We start from the raw sequence: 26,849 nt of genomic DNA, 5'->3' as shown, positions 1-26,849 counted from the left end.
GGGTTTTCAGTGTCAGAGTGTGTCTGACAGAAATCACACAGGTCTCAGTGGCTAGCTCTGCTTTTTGTTTTTCTGTTGAGTGGAGCTATCAGTAACTTCAGGGGTTTGGGCAAAGTTTGAGCATTTTCTGGGAGAATATGCCACTCAGTCTATCTTCTCTTTTGTTAGTAGAACTGCTTTCATAATCAATGTTAAAGTGCTAATTGCTGAATGAAAAAATCCCCAGATTTTTCACAGAATTATTTCCTTGACCAAAACAAGTCAATTATTAAAATTTAGAGGTTTTGATAGAAGAGAGCTCATATTTTGGGCAGCTATCTTTGTATTCTCCCTAGTGCTTAGCAGTTCCAGTTTTATTTCCCCTGAAAAAGATGAAAGATTTTTCACTTTTGAAATCCCAGAGCTACATAATATTCACCACTTCAGCATGATATTTCACAACTGCAATAGTTTTCATCATTTAAAAAGCTGTAGTAACTTAAATGGTAGTATTAGCTAGGTTTAATGTGCGAAGCAAGTAATTATAGGAGCACAAAAATTATTCCAAATACCAGGAGAAAATTAGCCCGGTAGTTAAATTCTTTTCTACTTTGTTTTGCAGCTGTATTGTTGCTAATCTAATCTAACAATCTTTGGAGGCTTTAATTACTAGTCTTTAAAAATACATGTGTGAGCTGGCATGGTGTAGCAAGACAGCTGATAATTATTTTATTACCATCAGTGCCTTTGCAATCATTTCGGGGTGCAAAGCAAAAAGAATCACCACTAAGGTAAAGTCATTCTCCTTTGATGGGGTTTGAGTAGGGTTCAGTTTTCATTAGAAATGAAGAAGAGGCTTAATTTCTGATGCTGTGGAAGCGTTACTACATGCATTTGGGCACCATCTTTAATCTGTTCCCACTGCTTTCTTCTTTGATTAGTCCCACTGTAGTTCCTAAGTGCTGATGTATTTGAGTGTAAATTCAGCCAAACAAAGTTGTCTCACTTCTGTGCTGGACATGGTTTAGGCAATTCTGATATTCACCAAACTGGCAAATTTTTTTGTTTTAAATTTGTTTAACTGCTGTATGTCATGGAGATGTATCCTCGTTTCACTGAGTAGAAGCCAGTGTAACGAAGTTGGAAACTCCTAGGGTTATTTATCAGTCATGCTTCATTTGTCTTTTCCTCTCAATATCGGAATGAAGTGGGAAATGGAAATGTAATTAAAAGTCTTCTTGTTTGTGACAGTTGACAAATTTTAATGAATCTCCCTGTAGTTAGCAGTATTTGCTAACATATCCTTGATTAGTATTATAAAGAAAAATGCATTTCTGGAAAGACATCTCAGTTTCTTGTTGTGCAGACAACATCATTATGTGGCCCATGCTGGGACTTACATGTTAAAATTTACAAGGCAGCCATCACTTACTACAGAATGTCATTGGAGGGAACATCTGCATTTGTATGTGATTTCAGATCTCTCTGAGACTGTAAAACATTCCAATTCAGTTGCCCTCGCATACTGTTTCTGGTTGATGAATTGAAATGGCTTCTCCTGAAGCCAGCACTGGGAGCAAACTCAAACAGATCATCCAGTACATTCTTCAGTTGGTAGCCCAGCCAAGATGTGGACATGGGTGTCTGTGGAAGTCCCTTCCAGTGCTTGGAGCTGACTGGGGTTCTGAGTGAAGGAGAAAGCCGTGCCAACCCAAGTCTTTCTTGGTATGATTGTCCTGGCAGAGACCTTAATGCACAACAACCTCCTCTTCATTGTAAGTCCACAGGAGATTTCCAAGATAAACATAACTCTACTGACTACTATTCCTGTCCTGAAAATGGTATGTTCCATTGTATCTCTTGGATTGGTGAGGAGAAAATCTAGATGAGATTCCACTGTGTTGCACTGAGCAGTTCTTTGTAGAAGTGACCTTTTTGACTGATACGGATGAAGTTTTTGGACAGGTTTTTACATTCTCCCTCCTCCCACGAAAAAGTCACTTCGAAAAGAAGAAACTCATTTATAAATACTCCAGTTGGAATGAAATATTTCTCTGACCCCACAGAAAGTGTTTATTCCAAATTATTCGTTGCTTGTTTTGGGCCAGCCGAATGGGGTCACCTCAATCTCATTATTTTCCTATTTTACCAACAAACTGTCTCATCAGTTTGACTTTACAAATCTTTGGTATTTTTCAGAGAGATGAAAAAAACCAACAACTTACCACCGGCAACACCAGTCTTTTCCCCATGTTATCTATTTGGCTGTGAAGCCCCAACCACACACACTAAACAGAGGTATGAGCACCTACAGACCTCACCTTGCCTCTGGGCTGCTGCAGTGCGTGCTAGATGACAAACAGACTTGAGCATATATTTATTTAAATGTTTCCTGTGTTTTGCATGACAGCAGCCAACATGTGCTCAGGTTGCGGGTATTATGTGGTCTTGTCTCCATGCCCGAAATGACCAGCACAGCTAGAGAAAACACCTGACAGGTATTGCCAAAAAGCAAAATTCTGGTGTTGATGCAATGGAAATGACTAATCTGAAACTATCCAGTTCACTTCAGATCTGTGTGTACTGGAGGGGGGAAATTTGATCTCATGGTTATTGATAATTTTCTTGCCATTTTAGAAAAATCTCACTTGTTTCTTCCTGCTTTTGCAACACTCAGGCTTCACTGTAGGGGGGAAATAAGTTCTGAATAAGCTGCAGTTTGGGGATTAGGATTCCAACAGCATGATATGCTGAGTTGTATTGCATAAATAAATATCTCAATTTTTTTTTTTTTTAGATTCTGCCGTGTCTGTTACTGAAACCAAAAGCATTTGTTCTTCCAAAATGACCCCCAGAGAGTTGCTTTGTATTTACAGAGGCTTTCAGTTTGTCAGAGAGCCACTGGACAACTTATTTAAAGTCAGCAAATGTTAACAGCAATGTGGGAAGCAGACACTGAAACAGAATTTTATGGAGATATCAGAGTCAATTCAGATTTTGCTCAGGGAGGAAAAAGTAGGTGACATTAACATACTTCATTAAAAAATAAATATCTTTGTCCATTAAGATCCATATATCATCTTGTTCCAGAATATATAATATAATTTTTCCACATGAAAATAATCTTCAAAAGAAAACCCAATCAACTAAATAACGGTTCCATTGTAGCTGTTGAGTTACACTGTGGTGAGGATAGCATGCAAACATCAGATGATGGGCTTCATGTCTGGGGGGGTTAATGGTGCTGTTAAACTAAAATTAACAAAATTTACTTACAGGTGCTTTTCTTTGGTTCGCATGTATTTCTTTAAGATAAGTGGCCTACTTGCTCAAGATCACCTGCCAGATTCTTTAAAATATTTTTTTGCTTTTTGAATAGTATGCAGATGACACATCTGAAGGCTCGCTATTCAAATGTCAGAAGTCTCAGTGTGGTTAGTTTCTGAAGCAACGTGGTATTGTTCCTGGTTGCTGATCAGCTGATTTATGTAATGCAATGGATTGCAAATTGCAGACACAGCAATGGAGAATTAGCTCTAGCTTGGAAAGTCTGCCTCCCTGTATGCCTTCAGTGATGATAATGGCACACAGCACACTGGGAGGATATATGCTTTTCTGCTGATACAGTGGGAACTATTGCATGAGCTGAGACAATCACTTAAGTTCCATCTCTGTGCTGGGGTGCAGTGAGGAGTGGCTCTGAGATCAGCTGCCGAGCCCCAGTCCTCACTATGAAATGAAGATGTGCTGGAGAGAAGGGTGTACCTTTCAAGGCCACACATAATTCTGTGGGCTTTTTAAACAAGATCTTTTATAGCAGTAATCTGCTCTCTTCTGAAATATGCAGGAGAGGTTTCTGTGAATGGAGGCTGGCCTGTACATAGGGAAATAAGTCTAGGATCTATCTCACCCACTAAACGGGATGTGCTGATGATTGCTGATTTTTCCTTTAGTTCTTGGAGAAAAGAAGAGATTGTGTCAATAAAAGAAACAGACCAATCATAATGGCATGCTGCAATGCACAGGACCATGTAAGGAACAATCAGTGCAAAAAAGTTCTTGAAAAACACTACAACTGGTGAAACAGAGTCAGTATGTGTACAGTTGGTGAAGAATTTGGAATTATAAGCAGGGGGAAAATGCTTTTAAAGAGCAAACTATTCGGTATCTCTGGTTTTTATATATTCTTTTTAAAGAGAGTGTTACAGATCCCAGATGCATGTTCACAACACCTGCCCAGAGGCTGCAGAAAGAGGCACACCAGATGCATGGCAGTGCTCCTGGCAAGCATTTGTTTGTAATCTGCTGATTTGGCTATACGGTGGGAATTGCTATTTCTATACTTCACTAAGTACACCAGATTTGCTTTGTGTCACTAGCATTTTGTGCAGGGAAGAATGTGTGCTAAGCTGACTTTTGGCAGGGTGTAGGGGAGAACAGCTGTACAGCCAATAATTAATTCCATAATTGCTTTAACCTAGACCAAAGCTGAGACAAACCTTAAACGGAAACACAGTGCTGCCAGTGCTATGATCAACTGTCTGTGGAGCCAGAAACACTAATGAAATAGGTTCAGCAAGATCAGGAAAGAGCTCAGCAAACCTGAACCCTGTCATTAGACATGCAGCGGGGGGCCTTTTAAAAGCAATATATTCCCAAAATGCAAATATGGTCTGTTTCTCTGCAAAAGTTAGCACATGCTCCAATCTGAGGAAAGAAGTCATGAAAGGCAGAGGTGCACACTCAGCTCTCTTCCCTTTGGGAAAAGCTCTTGCTCATCCATTGCATCTGGAAGTCCACAAAAGCATATGAACATCTTCTTTCCATAGTCTCTACCTAGATGCTTACTTCACAGAGACGGCTTGGATGTTGCCAGTCTTTCAACTGAGTCTGAACTTCCTCTAGACACAGACACTCCAAGAAACAGATGTATTTTCTCCGTATTTTTTCTTTTTCTTAGACATTTCTGCCAAATGTTGGGCCGACATCAGCGGGTGGGTTGTGCATGGTTTCTGATTCAGCTGCACAAGTGCTTCTCATCGCCATAAAATGCAGATCCTAGCTATGACACCCATAGTCTCTTGCACAGGCCTGAAGGTGGCCTCTCATTTAAATGAGCAGCATCAGTGAGGTTGTCCCTTCCCCAGTCTGTGTTCAGACTGTGCGATGCTCTCATGTAGGAATGCTGTCAGACCACACACACAGGGCAGTTCTTGTTTACCAGCTCCATAACCAACCCTACACACCTGCTCATGGTGGGATATTTGTAAACCTATGGGTGGAGTTTTCAAACTCTGTGTTAATAACACAGTGCAGGGAAAGTATGACAAAAGCTCCAGGCAGTGAGCTGAATGTGCAGCTGAGGCTGAGCTGAAGACCTTGAGCTTGACTATCCTGTCCAAAGGAGCACTATTCCTTTAGTTATGCTCGGTCTCCTGCAAGAGTCTTTAAATAACTGCCTTCGGGTGTCTACTTCGGATTTTAATTTTCTGCCTCATAGAAAATGGTATTTGTATATTAGAGTGGTGAAACATCATCAAAATATCTTTATATGATACGTAGAAAGGAAACCATAGAGCAAAACATCAGTAACCACAATACCAACTGCACAGCCTGTTATTGCAGTGCTGCTTGCCAGTAGCAAGGCCTTGCACGTATAATTGCTAGTTTCTAAATGCATTGCTGGCTTTCAGGGAGAATTACTACAGAAATGATCAGCAACAACTTCTTATACTTCATTTGTATCAGTTCTGCCAGCTTCACTTTTTGTCTTTGCTCTGAAAGCAGAGAAAACTGATTTTCTCACCCTGAACAAAATGTAGACACCTATGGTCTGAATATGAGCACTGATATTCCTAATGGCACCTTCCTCAGACTCCCTAAGTATGGTTTCTGGACAGTGTTTGAAGGTAAATACACATATACAATTGCATTTATGTGTCTATGTGTAACTCTTTGCAAGAATTGATACGTACATATTTGCAGTCCCACACCATTGGTTTCTGGTTGCCTGGTGCAATAGGCTAGCATTTAAGTGGCTGCTGGCTACTGTGAAACTCAATGTACAAAAGTGGTACTGTGCTTGTATCAAGAGACGATGACAAATTTCTGCCTTCAGTGAAGAGACAACATATTTGCTACAGATGTCTGCCCTGTAAGTCATTCTGTCCTTGGCAAGAACTAAGAAAGCTTAGCAGACATCCGTCACCTTTTAATTTAAAGCCTCTGTAGAGTGTATCAGATATGTAAGCTTATGAAACTCAGAGTTTGGTTGTGGCCCCTCTTGACCAGTTAAATATATACTATTGATGTATTTAACGGAATATAAAATACTGTAAACAAAGGGACAGTTCCTTCTCTGGCTGTAACAGTCTGAATGTGCAGTAAGTCTCAGTAGCAGAGAGCCTCAGATGCTCTTTCTCTTGTCAACAGCTTACGTGTGTACAGATTCCATCTTTACATTCTATAATCCATGAAGTATTGCTAATTCATTATCTGTTGGGCTAATGGACAACAGGCATTTCGTTCTTGTTCACTGCTACTTCATACTTATACTATGTTCCCTGTTGGTAAAATACTTTATTCTAAACTGGAGTTCTGGAATTTATTATTTTTTCTTCTCATTTCTGATGACCACAACTATGTTTCATAAGCAGCACTGTTTCTTTAGTTTGTGCCAGCTATGGAGTAAGTATAATGGGGGAAAAATAAATCACAAGTATGACAATGCTGGCATGAGTTGCCTTTTCCAATGTACTCCATTTAGCTCTTCAGTTTCTTGCAAAGTGCAGACGTAATTCTTCATTGGCACAGGTCACAGGAAACTTTACTCTCTAGTAAAATATGAGAGGTACCACAAACAGAAGTGGAGCAGCGCGAGGCCTACTCTGCTGCCACCAGTGCTATTGCCCACACTTCGTCACACTAAGTCAGAGCCTGAAGGCCCTATGCCCTGGGAACTGTACACAAAGGGCTTTGGTCTCTAACATCTATTACTTTCATGTACCTTCTATTTCAGGATTTCGTTTATGAGCAAAAACGGGGTCATTTTTTACTTTGTATGGACTAATGACATGAGGACAAGCTTCACCCCGTTCACCTTCCCCATATATGAAATATATACCTGTGGTCAGTGAGGCAGTGAGCTGACTTTGAGCTCTTTGGGGGCCCGGGGATTGAATGAATTTGTACGAATGAAATGGAAAGGGCAGGGCATGCTCATACTGACAGTCATGTCTTGCATCACACACAAAAATAGTTACAGTTTCGTACCAGTTCAAATGCCAAGAGATTGCAGCTTCAGTTTTGTCTCAGCTCAGTGATACCGACACAGAATGCAGAGCCGAAATCACATCCTTGTGCCTCCTGCAAAATTCTGGGTTTTGCCAGCTCAAAGGGAGAGAATAGCACAAGGCTTAACCCTGCAGCCTTTTCTCTGGGGAGATTCTGCTCACAATGAGAGAGGATTAGGCTGAACAAGTCAACTGCATAATTAACATTTTTATTGAATTTTTTTTTTTAAGTAAGGAAAGCAGGAGACAGATGTCTATGAAGTATGTCTAGGCTTAATCTAGTTGGCCACTGGATGTCACTGATGGCCTCAGAATTACAATGCTAGTATGTAAATACAAACAGGTTTTTAATAAACAAAATGAAATAAAAATAAAACAAAACCCTATGCATCACCCATATATTTGAAGGGGTGATTAACAGTGTCTTTTTAGCTGTGAAAGATTTTACTGCTGAAGTATTGAAGTTCTCAATGGAAATATGTGCAAATCTTTCTGTGGTAGAAGAAGCAGTGGTTTCTTTACATGGTAACAGTCCAGAATACCTACTGCTTCCATAAGCTGATGCAGGGCCTTGTTATGTTCAGATAGCCAAACTGGTAAAAGATTACCTGTATTAGAAGAGAAACTCCTCCAGGTAAACTTTCTGAAGACTTTAAAATACAGAGTCTTGTTTTTATTTTGTTATTTAGTTCTGTTCTCCCTCTTCATATTGTCCCCCTTTAAATGAGATTTAGATTGGATATAAGGAAGAAGTTTTTTATACTAAGGGAGATGAAGCACTGGCACATATTGCCTAGAGAGATGATGGGTGCCCTGTCCCTGCAGACACCCAATGTCAGGCTGGATGGGGCTCTGAGCATCTGATGGAGCTGTAGGTGACCCTGTTCATTGCAGAGGAGTCGAACCAGATTGTCTTCAACAGTTCCTTCCAAATCAAACGATTCTATGACTCTACAAACTGTGATGGGATTTGCCAAACAGTCAAAAAGCAGGATCATTGGTGCAATACATGAACCAGTCTGAAGCTGGAGGTACTGAAGGTCTCGTCTCGTGGCTTAGGAGTATGGGAAACAGAAAATCCTCTGGCACTTTGGGAACTCAGCCATGCTGAAAGGAAGCTCTGCATTTGGGGAGTCTGCTAGCAGTTGCTACCTTCAGCTAAAGTAATCTAATCTGACAGGAAGCAAAATCACTTTTGTTTTGATAGGTAAAAATTTATCAGTGCTTAAAGAGTTCATTTTCTGATGAAGGAGAAGAAACTCCCCTCTAAATCAAGCTCAGACCTGTGCTCTGTATCATGATTTCAGCATTGCTGAACATCTGCTGGCCTGTTAGTAACTAAAACGCATTTCTGGAAAGAGCAAATATGAATGTTATTTCCCTTCAGTTTTGGGGATAAAAGTTGAATGACATTGCACGAGACTGAAAGTTGAGTTACATCTATTGGCATGCCTAAGCACAAAGCAGTGACAACTGTTAATGGCGACTGTGTGAATAATGTCTTCGTTAAACATGTGAACATATACAGTGTTGACCTGTTATTTCCAGAGGACAAAACAGCCACAGACTGATCTGGGTCCTGAGCAATACTGGGAAGACAAATCTCCCGAATGCATACTGAACAGCTAGATGGCTACTCAAACTGAAAACTATGGGGTTAATTTTCATACTAAGCTTACATTTAGAAAAACATGAAACAGATGTTCATATCAAAATCTGGTATTTTTTCTCTAAGAGCTAAACATGAAAAAGAAGTGAAGTTAAAGCATGCATGCTAATAGCTCCTTTCAAATAGTTTAGTCTTTTTCAAATGCATAGATGTTCAGAAAATCTCAGTCTAAGGAATTCTGGGTAACTTAAAAAAAGTCTGTGTTGGCTTAAGCTAACAGAGTTGCTGCTTTATCTCAACAGGAAAGAACTTTTCTCTTGGGATCTTCTGTCTCACCATCGAATTCTTGTGCTAAATTAACTTAACTTATTAATCGGTATGTACATATGTCTGTATATATAAGGATAATGTAGCAAACAGGCAACCTGCACGGAGAGATACTGAGCACACTGAGGCTGGAAAGAAAAATGTAAAGAATAGTTAGAATGGTCCTTGCCAGGTCCCTCTCTGGTCAAAGCCATAGCAATAGTCAGACATGACACAATAAATGAGAAATGTAGGACAACTAATACAGAATCAACAATGTACTGTACTCAGCATTTTTTCAGCAATTTTCAATATTAGGACTTTGGTCTTCTGACATCCAGGGCAGGCCCTGCATCACTTGATGCCCTGCAGCTGCTGCAGTCGCTGTAGCTCACCAGCCTGGGCACACAGCTCTGGTGATTGTGGGGATGCATCCCATTCTGTATGTCTTGCTGACTTCCAGACAGATGTGTTAGAAAATTGGAGCTTTTGCTATTTTTATAAATCCAGAGATCACTTGAGAGTAGAAAAGTATAATTATTTTAGATAAAGTCAGCTTCACTGACAGTAGTAGCTTTGTGAGTGGTACTGAAGATACTATTAGTGGAAGCATGTTTTTGATGACGGTTCAGAACTGTTCTAGTTAAATCTAACTGCACCTCACCACTTCTTCTTGCCACAATTATTTATCCAGAACATTTCTTCCAGCTGTGTTGACTGGCCCTTTCAGAGATTGCCGACATTTCCTCTTGCTTTTCTTCTCCCTACTTGGCCTGTTTTCTTCCAGCTATTCAAGAGCATGATGATCTAACCCCATGAAGGATTAGCTTGTTAAAACTGGCAGAGGCTGACCAGAGATCTATTGATAGCCGAGTTCTATCTTTGATATGTCTGACAGTAAAGAGGTTATGCCCTATCCAGTCCATCCTTCTGTGCCTTCTGCTTTGCAGGGCTTTTTCCAAATAACAATCATTGCAAATCAAATTTTCTCTAGGGCTTTCAAAAATCTTTGGAACTTTGTTTAATGTTTGCAAGAGACTTGTGGAATCTGCTTTTTATGCTTTGGTAATAGTCTGGTAGGTTTTAACTTGGTCTCTCTGACATGATAATAATACATGGTAAGGCAGTGACCCACCAAGGATGCCTTGTGTGAGAACTAAGGGAGCTATGTGGGGACTGTCCTTACCTATCCCAAAATCCTATGGCTCTATAATGTATCACCGTGACTGGGACATGAAATGAGATGGAGGAAGAAAGGAAAAGGTTGCTTTTTGCCATGATTTTGAAGTCTTTGTGGTTTTAAGCCACTCAGGTTGAATATCCTAACTGAATATGCTCCAATAGCTATGCCAGGATATACTTGCAATATGGTATAAAATTCATGGCATCAAGTTCTGGTAGAAGCAGCCAAGGCAATGTGCAGCTCAGTTCAGGTTTGCTTTAGAGACATTATCTAATTTTAAAGGGAATAACTCCAGCGTGGGCAATTGCTAAGCCTGGGGGAAGAGGCCATGCATTGATTTGTGCACGTGGTTTGGGAAAATGTAGTGGTTGTGCAAGGGGGACGGAGGTGCAGAAGGAATCAGGAGCAGTGTTTGGAAGAACTAGGCTGAGTCTGAGAGCTGCTACTTTTCTTTTCCTACAGTAAATGGATATTGCTGACACAGGACTAAAGCATAGCTTGCTTACTTCACAATTGAACTTGAGATTAAAAGAAACAATTAAATAGGTACTCAAAGACTATTTTTTCCTCTATCTTAGGAAAATAAAACAGAAGAAAAAGACAACTGCTAATCATACAAGCTAATACTCTTTTACTTAAGAGATGTTATAGTCTTATTGCAGAACATAATGGTGTCCAAAGACTGCTGAGCTTGCTCTGACGAAGTAAAGCTGAGTGCAAGAAACACCAGAGTTGTGTTGGAATAGTCCTTGGTGAGGCTGAAGCACCTCTGCACACACATGGGTTTTCTCCTATATGCACATATGCACACTGCTACTCCTAATTCCCCAAAGCAAGTATCAAACCAGGGCCCTAAGCATCTCAGTAAGACTGCTAAATGAGAAGAATGACAAGCAAGTTACAGGTCCCCGTAACTTTGATCAGGCTTCCACTATAGACTATGATATCAATCAGAGTTTTATCCCTTATTTTGTCAACAAAAATCCACTCTGTGGATTTAGTTACGACAAAACTGCGCATTTACCAGGGTCATTTATTTCACCCATATTACGCAGCAAAAATGAAATTCTGCCAGAATAAACATGTCTACACCATGTGCTAGAGCAGCTTACTAGAAATAGCTACTCCAAAAAAGTTCTCTGCTATGGCCCACGTTTATCACAGGGAAACTGGGAGATCCTGCTCTAGCACAGATAAAACTGCAAAACATAAGGTCAGACAGCAACAGTCTGGGAAGTGTCCCAGTTCCTAATGTTACTGTCTCTTTGCCTTAGGAGCAAAGAGGTATTGGCAACTCTAGTCACGCTGCCTCATGCAGAGAAGCTATGGACCAAGGGAAGCTAACTGTTTCTGTCTGGTTTAATTTGACCACTTAAACAGTTAATCCCTTTGTAATGTCATTTTTTGGCATAGACATAATGTCTGTCTACTTCTGAAAAGATCTTTTTATTAATACAGCTTTTTAACATATGAAACAGTTTGCATCAGCTTACAGTGCCTTAGCAGCAGCAGACCACTGTCGGTAGGTATGCACACAGTCAGACACACAGACATAGGCATCCATCCATCCATATTATGTCTAAATATCCCTTGCTCAGTCCCTTCTAATTCTTCTGATTTATTTATTTGGTCAGTTTTTCTAGTGTTTTCATATCTTTTGTTTCACGGACAGTGTTGCTACTTTGCTCCAGTATGTTTAGCTCAGGCTCTGCTTTGCTTTAAATCCTCCCTTACTTGTAAATAGTGAACATACTGGAAGGTGTCCAATGAAGAGTCACAAATATGATTAAGGGAATGGAGCATCTCAAATGAGGAAAGGCTGAGAGAGCTGGGAACCGTTTCCCTCAAAAAAGGGAAGGTTCTGGAGAGATCATATCTTTTATATATAAATATCTGAAAAAGATGGAGCCAGGCTCTTTTTCGTGGTGCCCACTGATGATATAAGAGATAACACACATAAGTTGAAACACAGAAGTTGTATCTGAATATAACCCTGCCCACAGCAGGGAGGTTGGAACTAGGTGATTTTTGAGGTCCCTTCTATGATTCTATGATAAGGAAACCCTTCTTTACTGTGGGAATGACTGAGCAATGAAGGAGGTTGCCCAGAGAATTTGTAGAGTCTGCATCCTTGAAGACATTCAAAAGCTGCCTGGACACATGCTGAGCAATGGGTTCTAGAAAGCCTTGCATGAGCAAAAGGAGACTTGACTCGATGATCTCTAGAGTGCCTTCCAACATCAGCAGGTCTGGGATTCTCTGAAATAGGATCATTAAATTAGTACGAAGGTTCAGCAGGACAGCAGTGCAGGGAATTTTTTTGTTTTGTTTTGTTTCTTAATATGTAATGAGTTTGTGACAACTTCAGGGCACACTGAAATAATTTCAACTGCAGTAGCAGCCACTTACAGTAGACAGTATATAGGGAAATGACTTTCATAATTAATATCAACATGCACAGTCCTGATGCTGAGAAAGTGGCATCTGTAACTAAACAAATAGACAGAAGCTGCAGCGGATTTCTTTTCCACAATTATTTTATTTATCCCTGCAGGAAAGTGACGAAATGTCGTCTGTTTTTGCATGTGTGAAAAGATCTTGCACAGAGGACTCATGGCTAAGAACGTGCATGTTGTGTTTTTACAGCAAAAATAATGTTGGTTTGCAATGCCTATGTATGTAGTATTTTTACTAGAGCTGTGAGAGTTTAAAAAAACAGCTGAGAAGATAGATGAGTGTATATGTCTCTTTTCCTCCCCCCTTTTTTTTTCCTAATGAATTTAATTTAATTTAATTTAAATCCATTCATAAATATAGTCAGAAATAGAGGAGGAGAGGAAGTGAAACATAGATAAAGGGGGGAATGAAAACTGAGCACAATTTAAATAGGAAAACCAAGTTTCACTTGCACCTGGAGTAATTGTGAAAAGACATGTCTTTCCAACAAATGATCTTTTTTTAAAAAGTACCATGGCTATGGTGAAGGGCCATGGGAAGGTGATGGAGTAACAGAGTAGCTAGACTTGACTGAAAAGATGTTTAATTTAGAGCTTGCCAGATACCCTTCTGGCAACTGAAGTTAAGGTTTTTATTTACTGTGGGGTATTGTTCTGTGGGACAAATTTGGGTGTATTCTTATGGTAGAATGTACTGTGTGTCAGCTGACATGCATTATGCTCTATGTCTTGTGAAAATGAAAATAGGCAAGTAAGAAGTTCTGAGGCAAAATTTGAATAGGGGTCTTGGTAGACGAAAAACTTAACATGAGCCAGCAGTGTGCCCTTGCGGCTCGGAAGGCAAATGGGATCCTGGGCTCCATCAGAAGAGGGGTGGCCAGCAGGGACAGAGAGGTGATTGTTCCCCTCTACTCTGCTCTTGTGAGGCCCCATCTGGAGTACTGCGTCCAGGTCTGGAGCCCCCAGTACAAGAAAGACAGGGAGCTGTTGGAGAGGGTCCAGAGGAGGGCCACGAAGATGATCAGGGGACTGGAGCACCTCCCCTATGAGGACAGGCTGAGGGAGCTGGGCTTGTTCAGCCTGGAGAAAAGAAGGCTGCGGGGTGACCTCATTGCAGCCCTTTCAGTACCTAAAGGGAGCCTACAAAGAGGAGGGGAATCAACTCTTTGAAAGGGTGAGTGACAGCAGGACAAGGGGAAATGGTTTTAAGCTGAGGGAAGGGAAATATAGGTTGGATGTCAGGGGGAAATTCTTTACGGAGAGAGTGGTGAGGTACTGGAACAGGCTGCCCAGAGAGGTTGTGGATGCCCCGTCCCTGGAGGTGTTCAAAGCCAGATTGGATGGGGCCCTGGGCAGTCTGGTCTAGCATTAGGTGGAATGGTGGTGGCCCTGCATGTGGCAGGGGGGTTGGAGATTCATGATCCTTGAGGTCCCTTCCAACCCTGGCAATTCTGTGATTCTGTGATTCTGTGATTAGATACATTAGAACTGAGAAAATAGACACAGAAACATGCTTTCATGAGTTAGAGAAGAAGACTTAAAATTAGAAATATAAAAGGCCTGACAATGTCGTAACTGTCATTAAATTGACTCTAGTAAATCTATTTTCTAAAAGAAGATATCCAAAGATTTCATTATATTTCAAGTCCCTAGCTCTAATGCCACACTGTTTCAGTATTTATATATGCCCCATAAAGCTGGCATATTTGATATGTCATTCATTAGTCTGTGCTGGCTTATTCTTTGAGGTGCATTCTTAATTAAGAGCAGTTCTTTAGAGGATTCAGTTATTCTCTTTTGGGCATGTTAATATGTTAGTTGTGTATTCTGATTTCAATGGTTTAATGGTTTCCATTAAATAATGAATAAAACCCCTATCGGGAAACCAGTTAGAAATGCATGACTTATTCAGTGTGAGGTGTCTTCAAATTTTGGCAGTTTTGGGCTGCGGAAGAATTGAAAAATAGTTTTATCCCCAACCACGCAGTGACAAAGTGATTGGATTGTTTTATATGGTAATGAAATTGTTTGTATGGGAAAGTGACTTTGTCTTTGTTACATACTTGTTTCATAAATTAGAAAAAAAGATCTAAGGTAAACGTTCAGCTCATCTGGTTTATAACAGAAACCATGACTATAGTGGATAGAGTACAAAGATGAGCTCATTCAAGAATTCTTCTGAAACAGCAATTTATCACCTAGGTAATTTTAAAGGTTCCTCATGTCATTGTAAGGGTGGCAGATGCAGACTTTAAAAAAACGTTCTTTATAGTACCTGAATAGGCTGATGCTTAAAATAGAGATTTAACTAATGATAGACTATGCATCTTGTAACTATTGGCTAAATATCTTCAGCGTCTGTACTGAGATGGATCACAGAAAATTGTCTCTTCTTCCATTCAACAAGGATGACTTCCAGTATCATTAGCAATTGTTCCCAAGAAAATTCTGTTTTGGATTATATTATATATACAATGGGAATTTATTTGAGGTTTCCCAAGTTTACTAGTTCCATTCCCATGAGCTAACAGACAGTAGATCAAGTGCTTAACAGTCAAGAATTCCCATGGCAAATATCCACCAACGTCCCTTTCATCTGATGCAATGGCATAGTGCCCATTCTTCTGCTTCATCATTCTCTTTCAATGTATTCAGAGTTCCAGGAAAGGGCCATATCATGTATTAGACTTCGCGGGAGACATGAAGCCTAATCTTTAAAACCTTATGGTTCTATTTCGTTTTTTTTGCTGACCACTGGAAACAATTATAGCACAGACAACACATAAGAATGTCTGACAGCTTCTTCAATTTCTTTGCACTCAATTGCTTGATGAGACTTTAGGTTTATGCTTATTACAATCACAGTATCAGAGACTTCATTTGCATTTATATCCTGCAATTGGTAAGAACTGGGTAACTGATGGTGAAGGTGGCTCTTATGAGGCATGTATCAAATAAGTAAAATACACTTTTAAATAGACATTTTTGTTATTTCTGCCATTATGCTAGGAATACACGAGCAGTTACTGGTGCCCATTTATCTGAAATTTTTGTTCCTGCCCTTGCTGAAGGCTTACAGCCATCATATTGATTATAGTTATTGCAACTTTACGATCACTGACAGTAAAGTTTACTTGCTACTAGGAACATTTTACAGTCTACTTCTGCCAAATGGTTTTCAAAACAAGGTTTATGAATCCTTTGAAAGTCAGAAAATACATAGAACTGGTGACCTTGTAGGCAATTCTTCCAACAGATACCAAACTCATTGTAAAGAAGCAGAGTTCTATAGAAGATGCTTTCCCTGCCTGGCAAGAGTTATATTCAGGAAAATGAAAATGCAATTAAAAATACTGATCTGTTTGGGACAAGAGTGTTCAGGAATTTCTGAAGGACAGATTGGAGATGAAAGTTTATAAGTTGTGGAATTGAGAAGGAGGATAACTGAACAGTGTAAAAAGAAGACAAAAAATCCCAACCAGGTATCAGAAAACCCATACTGATGGGAAAAATACAGCGTGCAGGCAATTTCTTGTAAAAAAATGGGGAAAATGACAAGCTAAGAGGATGGCACTTACTTTCCAGACTGGTTGCAAATCGTGACTAGAAACTAGTTATTCATGGAGATTCTCCCATTTGCAGGCAAATGAAACCATGACCAAGAGTATTCTGCTGTTGGCAGAGCTCAGGAAGAAAGCTTGTGAGGGCTGCTTACATTCAGATGTATGCCATTTGCTGTAGAAATTCTTGTCAATATGAATAGAAAAATCCCAAACCTTTAGATCTTCAGAGAAATGATTCTTCATTTTTCTCAGTTAAAAAAGTCTAAGAACATACAGCAGCATGTTGGATGGTGAACAAATCATCCAAAATAATGAAAAGGTAGGGATCCTATATTTTCCTGTCATGTTTCTCATGTCCTTGATATGAGGGAAGTTTACTACTTATGAAACTGGCAGGATGTCATTGTGATAACTAAATGGTAAATGCTGAAAAGAAGTCTCCAAATGCATTAACAGGAATAGCTGTAAATATACTTACAGTTTACTTTTCAAAAGTTGTTCTCTATTTTTAATAAAAAACTGAAAACTTGTTGAGACTTTTGCTAACATGTTTTTCCTAAAGTATGATGAAATTCAAAGAAAACTCACATGTTTTACAGACATTACTGATGGTTCTGCATTAGGCTTTAACCCCATGTATATTTCATACAATAGCTCTGTCCTTATCTAACTGATGTATAAAAAGACAAAAGCAAAGAAACATTAAAAACCCTGAATTTCTTAAATTATAAAAAATATTGGATTTCATTCGAACTTTTTGTTCAAAGGCTATTTGGTGTTCATGTTCTCTGAATCAAAGAGATTTTCTTCAGATGCATTTTTAAAAAATTAGTTTAATCAGAATGTTTTCTGTACCTTTGATCTGGTGTGCCTGTGTCTGCTTTCTTCAAATACCTCATATATACAAGCCTTTTGATGCTTTGAGAATTTTGCAAACATGTAGAACTAAATTGATGTAAAATACTGTTCTCTTTGAGCATGGACAGTGCACAAGACAAAGAAAAGGACTGATATGTAAGTAGTGTTTCCAAAAGCATTCAGAAGATCAGCATCTTCCCGTAGCTTGCCAAGGACTGTTCTTGTGCCATTTCTTTTTTAAAAAAAAGCAGATTCTTTCAATACTAATCAGCAATATTCATTCAGTCTCATAGCACTCATTTCTATGTAAATTTCCAATTAGTGCTATTGTACTCAACAGAATAAATGGTTTAATGTACATTGCTGCACAAAAGCGAAGTAAAGAGAACAGAGTAAGAATGAGCAAATTCTAGAAGTAATTTACTATTTCTTTTGCATATGTGAATGATGATCCATTCTTGGCTCAAGAATAATATAAATACACATTCCTCAGAGGAGAGGAGAGATGAAGGATTGATGTGGATTTTTCAAGGAATTTTTTTTTTAGAGAACATCTCGTTGAAAATCACTGAAATAAATTACAGTGGATAGGTGTGGTTCTGTTTCTATCATTCAAATGTCTGAATAGTGACTGCTGTTGGTGGGAAAAAGAGATGACAGTTATTCAGGCATTGAATTTATACACTGTTTATAATAACTTATATGCTGCAGTTCTTTAAACAGAAATTATCACAGTCGAGGTTTCCATCATGCTATGCCTACTCTAGCAAAAATAAAAGCATACTAAGCATCACATATGTAGTAATAATTATTTCGCAAAAAAACAATCTTTCTGCAAATTAAGAAGGGCTAAGGTATCTTGTTTTACTGACCTTCAGCAAATCACAGATTTTTCATGTTTAAATACATGGGAAAATGCTCACTTACTAGTGTGTTTGGGTTGTACACTCATAATCCATTAGGATCTGTCAACAGTTCAGGCACAGATAGACTTGCTTTCTTGTATATCCACCTCTATTTGTTGGCCTGCCAATAGGGTGCTTACTAGCAGGTGTTGTAGGCATTATAACTTAAAAGATTAAAGAAAAGAAAACTAGGCTGCGTAAGGGCAGTAGATCCCGCCACAAGTGTAATAGCACTTCAACCAGCAGAAAGTCCTATTCATTTAGCTGGGCTGGAATAAAGTACCAGTCAAACTGGTAATGACAAAATTACATCCGAAGATTATAGTTATTAATTTTCTGCTCATTTCAGAATGGAGACACAGCATTAGCAGACCAGCTCCACATGAGTGAACCAGCTTCTATTTGATGCCTTTTCTGTTAAGTTCACCCTGAATGAAGCAGGTTCCAAAGTCTGGAACACACCCAGGATATGGCTCTCCATTGAGAAATAGGATCACTCAGGCCTACTGCTTAAGACTTTGGAGCCAGTGCTCCTCTTGCAGCTTGCCTGATAGCTTTGACACAGGCTTTTCCATGGCTCCAGGTTAATCAGACTCATTATAGCACAATTATTTTATCATCTAGATGGCACAAAAGCAAGGCAAAGTGAAAAGTCACCTGAATGCATTTTCTTCCTGTGATTTCTTTGCTTTTCTTGGAAATTCATTGGTTTTAGGGAATCTGTTAAAGAAACTAAGATGCTCCTTCTCTACTCTGCAAAAAAGCTTCTGTAGAGCCTGGCAATAACCCTTCCTGTGAGGCTTTGGCTCCTGCTTCACATTTTGTTTCTGTCACACTGTGCTCTCTGTTTCTCCTTCTTTTTCTTTTTTTCTCCTTTCTTCCTCTTCTCCCCCTTTTTTTTTTTTTTTTTTTTTTTTTTTTTTTTTTTAATGTGGTGAGAGATTCTTTCATTTCAAACTGCCTCAGTCTCCCCGTGAAACGATCAAAGCTTCCCACTTTGCTCCTTGCCTCCCCTTGCTCTTTCCACTCTCCTGCTCATTTGGAGTTCAGAGATGGAAAAAAAAAAATGGTTTTGTCCTAAGTGGAGCAATCTCTTTGCATAAGGAAATTCCCTTCAAATGGATGATTAACAAAGCTGAATGGCTCTCAATTATTAATCCTATGCAAAGCATCAGAATTTTTTCTGTCACCACCTTTATGTTTTGATTCAAAGTAAAAACAAATACAAATGAGGCATTAATAAAGTCCCAGCTTCTGAGTAGAGTATTTGATCAGACATAAATATAGTACGAAACAGGATACTTACTTTCAACAGGGAAAGATGCACTGAATCATCAGGATCAGGCATGGAGCGTTTCTAATCTCTGAATACTTCTACCTGCATCTTTCCTGTATATCATTTGCTGCTTCTTTTGCCCCTGGAATATGGCAGTGGGAGCAAATTTTTTACTGAAGAGGAGTCTTAACAGAAAGCATAACTGCATTTACATGGGATTTCCAGTAAGAGTCCAGACATTCCTTGGCTAATAAACTTATTTTCCACAAGTAGTAATGTGCAGGTGTGCATTCTTAAGCAAGCAAGCATCAGTATAAAATGGGTTACACACATTCTATGAATGCAAGATGAATCTTGTATATTGTGAACTTTCACATTGCTTTCTTTTATTGTTTTGTGCATTACAAGGATTTTAATGAAATAATAAAGAGGCATTGCAATAGGGGAAATTCTACCAATGGCTTTCTTCCCACCTTCTTATATCTGAGAAGAAACATTCTGCAAAAAGGTGATCTGACACATGCCCAGCCTTTTTGGTGATGGTTTCTCTATGGCGCCTAAACTGTATTTTTTGTCTGTGCTTTCTTCTTCTTGACTTTTTAATAAGAGGTGGATTTTTTTTTTTTTGCTTATTTTTAGGTACCATCTGAATAGAGACCAAAAACAAGCCTTGCATTAACTGGGCCAAATATTGTATCATGAGAAACCAGAGATGATTCCAAATGTATAGAAGAAACTGAACTGCAACAAGGTTGTTGTTGAAAGGCAAATAGGGATCCACAGCTCTACCCTCTTCCTATTGTTGGCTTAGCACTTCCATTTTGTACATACAGTTTGCTGTGACAAACCCTAGTAATAGTTTGCTCTGTCAATTCCTCCTTATTAAATCAGGGTTTATAAAGCCTCAGCAGTCTCATCACATTGAACCAAATCTGGGATGTCTTGGGTGAGACTAAACTGGCTGGCATGGTCCTACACTCCCTTTTAACTCTACAAAATGCTGTGCCAGACAAAGCATGGCTGCTATGCATTCTCCTTTATGACCAACACATTTCTACAGTGCACAGTACTTGCCTCCACTCCACCATCTCAGACTCAGCGCAAACTGTGTGAAGGCAGATGTGAGGTCAGCAGGAAGCCAGCTTATGCCACAGCAAGGTGGAGCTCCCAGTGCCAAGCTATTTTTGAGTCTGTAGCCCTCACCCCAAGGCAAGTCTTCAACAGGCAGCACAGCACAGCAGCAGGCCTTCCATGCAGTGGCATCTTCCACTTGTAATTCCATTTTCTGTTTGAAAAAATATAACATCCTGGGGTGATAGTGCACATGAAAGTCAACAGGAAAGAAACTGACAGATAAACTTATTGCAGAGGGTAGCAAACAATCACAAATATAGGTCTGCTTTCAGCCCCCATGTTATATCTCAGTTTGGCGTTCTTTGATCACCAGTGGGAGATCTGACAAATGTTAAAGGAAAACAAGCGGTAGGTCTTAAATGCTCGTGAGAGATCTCAGTTCTCTGGATCCTGTCTATCTAAAACAAAGCAAACATTATCTTCAGTAACTTGTGCTTGTAACTTACTTCCCATACACAACATAGATTAGCAAAGTGCGTCTTTAGATTTGTTGACATTTAATAATAGCTAAACACTCCGGGGGAAAATAAATAGTGTTATTATTATTATTATTATTATTGCTGTCACTGAATTTCCTTTTAGTTGGAATCCTAGCTGCATGCTTAGAGCATTTATATCAAATTATAATCAAACACAGCCAAGAAAATTGAAATCAAAGTAGGTCTGTATCTATACATGACATCAATCATTCTGTTATGTTATCATACACATCAGGAGAAGAAAATGCACTCGTCTTAAATTTACTTGGAGGGCTGCTCCAAAAGTAATGCCTCCTGTTTTATGATATTGGCCCACAGCATCAGAGGCTGATGTAAGTGGGATGGCAGTGGAGGCAGAACTTCCCACCAATATTGTTACACACTGTTGCTGTGTGACAGATGGCAGCAGAGAGGTAGCCTAACAAAATGGTATCTGACACAGAAATGTGTCTGAAGCAAAGCACTGGAATTTAATTCCTCCATGAGTTAAAAATGGCACCAACCGATTTCAACATATGTCAGTGCTTGCTGAATGTTTCTGGAGACCTAACAGTGGATGTGAACAAAGTGAGGTGGATAGTGGTGTGTTTCAGCAGTGCTGACAATGGGCCATCTGCCATCTCCACTGGTGCAGATCTTTCCAAGCATGGCATGCAGGCTCTTGTTCATGGCTGGTTAAAATGCAAAACTAATGGTGGTGTCTATGCTAAAAAATATTGTAGCTGAGTGTTATTGTGCTCTCTGTATCTGTTGTAATATCCATGGAAAAAAATAGGAGATGTGACTTTTGGAATGGCCTATGTATTAAAGACATGAGAAATCTTGGCATAAATACAGATTTGCATGAGTAATCAGAACAGTTATTTGGAGGTTTAGAAATGGATTCATTGACTTAATCAATATGTTTTAGCTACAATCTCTAAAATGTACCGTGCTCATTTACAGATGAAAATAGAGCAGTTTTAAGAAACTCAACTGGAAAAAATATTGCTATGTTAAACTTTGAACTATCTGATAATAAAATATGAAACAAAATAAGTTACTTCCATTAGCTACATGTGGAATCCTATTTGAAAGAAAAGGCATGTATCATGAAGTTATGCTAATGTTATTCTCTTAGAGTTTTATTTTGCACATAAAGTAACCCACTGGATCTAACTGTACAAAATAATTGATGGGAGAATATTTACATGCTGGCATCACTCTACACATATTTGCATTCAGTGTTATAAGTGTTTAAGGAAGTGACATCTAAGAAAGTTGTAATAGTCATTAGCAAATCCTTCCACAGCTTTCTGGTCTCAACAAACACAAGTATTAATATACATTCTCATCTGAAAGTATTTCTCTTAAATGGCATCAGAATGCATCAGACAGAGAATTAATGTATTGTAAATATGAGTTAAAAATGTGACCATTGCATGAGCATTTATACAGAAATATATATCTATATGCACACACATATTTTTCATGTTCAGTGTTAATTTTGTAAACATTAATTAGAAAATATCTTTCCATTTATGTGATTTGTAAGATTGATTCTTCAAATAATTTGAAAAGTATTCATACTGAAATGAAAATGTATTTTATAGATTACTTGAACTACAGAGTTACTTGTGTTATTTCTTGTTTACCAAAACTAGAGAGCTTATCTCAATTTCTGTTCTATTTTAATCATTAGCTTTTTTTGTTTGTATTTTCCTGTGATCTGCTGAAAACAACTATCTTTACTTACTGCTGCTAAAATAGGCTCACTGTTACATAAAAGGGCACCACTGGTCGTAAACCAGATATGAAAGGTTTGCTCTAGTTATAAGAAGACCTTTTTCCCAGGACCATTTTTTCCTTCTGTCTCACAGTGATGGTAAGATCAAACACCATCTTAAACACAGTAGTTCTATGCTTCAGCAACAAAATGCTACTTTATAATGCAGAACCAAAAAGAAAAAACGTGTTGTTCAACAGCCTCTCTGAAAATGACTTGGCTCTTTCTATCATCTCTGGGTATAATGAATTCCAAATCTGTGCCCTAATACTTTGTTACTCTGCACAGGCAGTCTCCCCGTGTCTTCCCACCATCAGACTTTCAAGTCCTAGGCTAATAGCAGATCCACAGTGCCAGTACGTTTCCCTGGGTTTTGGAAAAAATCCTTTAAAGAGATTATCATTCTTTTTAAAGAACAAAGTTATTTTGTATTAATAATGAGCATATATTAGGCTTTGGATAATTGCTTTATGTAACTTAACGTTTTGGCTTTCAGTTAAATAAACACTTCATGTGTTCACAGGTGTATTGTCCTCAAGGGCATTCTGCTTTTTGGGGTGGCAGCTGCTGCCAAGGTGTTGCTGATACAGCTCTGCATATAATTTATTGGAAACAGGTGCTGACTTATGATGAAGATAGACAGGAAACTAAAGCAGACAACATGTTTAACCACTATTTTAAAAGTTCAGGTTCACAAAGACAATGTGTCTGAGATGTTTGGTGGATGTTGCCAGCATCTTAGTGAGAGTTTACAAGCTCCCAGAAATCACCATAAGGAACAGATTGTCTACAAGCTGCAGGAATTGTATTCTAAAGAATATTGCATGGTATTGTGCCAGAGTTCATTGATTACACAAATCCTGTCAGTCATAACTAAAACTACAAAATGTGTTCCTGGACTTATGTCACAATGAAAGTTGAAATGATGTTATAAATAGGATAACTCTCAGACTGGTGGATGCTGTTTGATACATAGAACTGTTACGTGTGCATACATGGTGAGACATTTGTACATTTGCAGGATTCTAAAATTTTCCTCGTTGAGAGCTATAGTGAATAACAACAGATATATCAAGGCAAAAGTGGAAAACTCACTGAACTTTGCAGATACAGGAAGGATGATCCAGAGGAGAGGTTCTTTCCCTCAAGTAATTTACCTTGAAACCTATGTAATGCACATGGCAGATAGGTGGGTGCTGTGTTGGAGGATCTATTGCTACATGACATCAGCATAGCAACAGAGCACCATCTGAGTGCAGCATTAATGAGAATAGGTGGAAAGCCTTCTTTTGACCTTAGTGGGCTTTGGATGAGATCCCAGGAGAAAGAAAATGAACTTCTTTACTTTCTGTAGCCAAGTTAAACCATTCAAGTTACTTAAACATTGCTTTTTTCCTCTTCCCATCTTACTTCCCTTTGCTTTTATTGTAATTTTAAACAACATTTTTTAAATAAGAGACTTTCAATAGGAGTTCATGAGGATGTTTATTCATGGACAGCAGTTTGCATATTTTAGCAAATAATCTCCAGTTTAATCTCTAGCCTCTATAAGATACATATGTAGTAAATATGCATACTAAATATTTTTAAAAGAAGTTGTTAAAGTTTGTGTACAGTTCTTAAACCTTAAACCTTAAATATCTCAATGATTTACATTAAAAAAAAAAATACCCAAAGGCATTAGACCACATTATGGACTAATAGTATGCCAAATTTCTTTTTTGGGGAAATGTTTGAGTTACAGTATATGAGCAAAAGACAACTGAAACAACAAAGTTTGGTCAAGAAAATATTGACCCCAGGCTGAGAAATTGTATGCCAAAAATGTTGACAAAACTTTATACCAACCCTAGCAGGCATGTCATGTTTAATATTTGCAGTATATGGAAAAAGCTTTGGCAATTTAATGCTTGTATTAATTTGAAAGACTTATATGCAGTGGGTATAAGCTTTTACATTACCATTCCTAATTTATACCAGCCTTCTTTTTTTTCACAAAGGATAAATGATCTTCAGTCATGAGAGAAGAAGGACAGGGAGAGAAATCCCTCAAAATTATGAAGCCATTTGCTGTACCCCACCCAAACTTACATACCTGACTTGGAGGGATCACTCCTTCCATTTGATGGATAATTCCACTTTCGTGCCATTCACACTTATGGATTATTTTTCACACTACTTTTTTCCACAAGAAAGCATATAGTTGGAATAAAAAAAAATTTTTTTTTTTTGAAACACATGTAGAAAATCTTTGTTTACATTGAAATCTCTTCAAATAAATATTCTGTTAACAGTCTTGTGTAAAGAATTGTAATGTTTCATACTGCATCAAGTGATGAAATGCTACGCCACAAAACAAGGGCAGAAAATTTGTGATTGACTATTAGACTCCTTAAGCTAACACATGCTCTTGTTAATGATAATTATCTATGACCAGAGTTTCACTGCATCAGTGCCAGGCCTGGAGCCCCCAGTACAGAAAGGACATGGAGCTCTTGGAGTAGGTCCAGAGGAGGGCCACTAAGATGATCAGAGGGCTGGAGCACCTCTCCTATGAGGAAAGGTTGAGGGAACTGGATTTGTTTAGCTTAGAGAAGAAAAGGCTCTGGGGAGACCTCATTGCAGCCTTCCAGTACTTGGAGGGAGCGTATAAACAGGAGGGGGAATGGCTGTTTATGAGGGTGGACAGTGATAGGACAAGGGGGAATGGTTTTAAACTGAGACAGGAGGTTTAGGTTTAGGATATTAGGAAGTTTTTCCACAGAGGGTGGTGACACACTGGAACAGGTTGCCCATGGAGGTTGTGGATGCCCCATCCCTGGAGGCATTCAAGGCCAGGCTGGATGTGGCTCTGGACAGCCTGGTCTGGTGGTTGGTGACCCTGCACATAGCAGGGGAGTTGAAACTAGATGATCACTGTGGTCCTTTTCAACCTGGATCATTCTATGATTTTATGATTTTATTAATTGTCTCTAAACTAATGCTGTACATTTCAAAGTTCCACTCTCTATCAACAAATTATTCTGAGAAATATGGTAGTTTAAGGACATACATTGCTCTATACCAGTTGTTAGACTGTGGTGATCAAGCTGCCAGTGCAACATGAAGCTAGGGATGAACGCGCCCTCCCTTCTGCTGTGATCATGCCTTCTATAGTCAGTAGGAAAGAAGAGTGATGGAGCTATGTGTGTGTCATGGCCTCATCTGATCATCTTACGCTCTGATGATTAAACAATGACTAAAAAGGCCATCACTAAAGAATTACTAAAGAAATAAAAGAAGATTACTAAAGAAATAAAAACAAACCCTACAGGATCAACACCTGGGCAGCTCATAAAATGAGATGCATCAGGATAGCTGTTTGCACAGTGTTGACTTCAATAATTTCAAAACATCTATTTACAGTGACACTCTCATGTTGATTTCATATGTGGCCAGGTAGAGGAAATAATATTTTAAAAAGGATAACTCAGTTATTAAATATTTAATTATGGTCAATGGCTATTCTAGAGCACTTAAAACCCACATGTTTGGCCTGGACATACCTGCTGATATTGGGACTGAGAATCTCACATCAAGGTAATTCATGGAAGTGTCTTCCAATATCATGGGAATCCAAACTGCAGTCTGTCTGTACTAAAATCATGACAGAGATTAATGTTATCTACCAGGGCAATCCATCATAAAGCATAAAAAAGGTTGTGGATCAAAAAAGCAGTTGACTACAGTCAGCCAGAGGCATCCTAAACTGTGATAAGCCACTATTCTATATGGACTAGACTAGGGGCTGCAGGTAGGGACAATGAAGACTTCAGTGTATGTCAGACAGACTCCCTCTTTCTTGGCATTACTATGATGACTGACTCATTCAACACTGTTGAATAAGTGGTTGTAAAGAAATCCAAACAAGGAATTACAAACAAACAGTCAAAATATGCATCTGTGAAAAATTTGGTAACTACTTCCAAAGAGGTAAACCCAGCAGAGGGTCCTTTTCTGGTATTGTTGAATTTAAATGGTAGGTTTGAAAAATAGCTTTTGAAT

This window comes from Phasianus colchicus, chromosome 11, assembly GCF_987193195.1.
Source record: "Phasianus colchicus chromosome 11, bPhaCol1.hap1.1, whole genome shotgun sequence".
In the NCBI taxonomy this organism is placed as follows: domain Eukaryota; kingdom Metazoa; phylum Chordata; class Aves; order Galliformes; family Phasianidae; genus Phasianus; species Phasianus colchicus.
Note: the sequence above shows the minus strand (reverse complement) of the source record.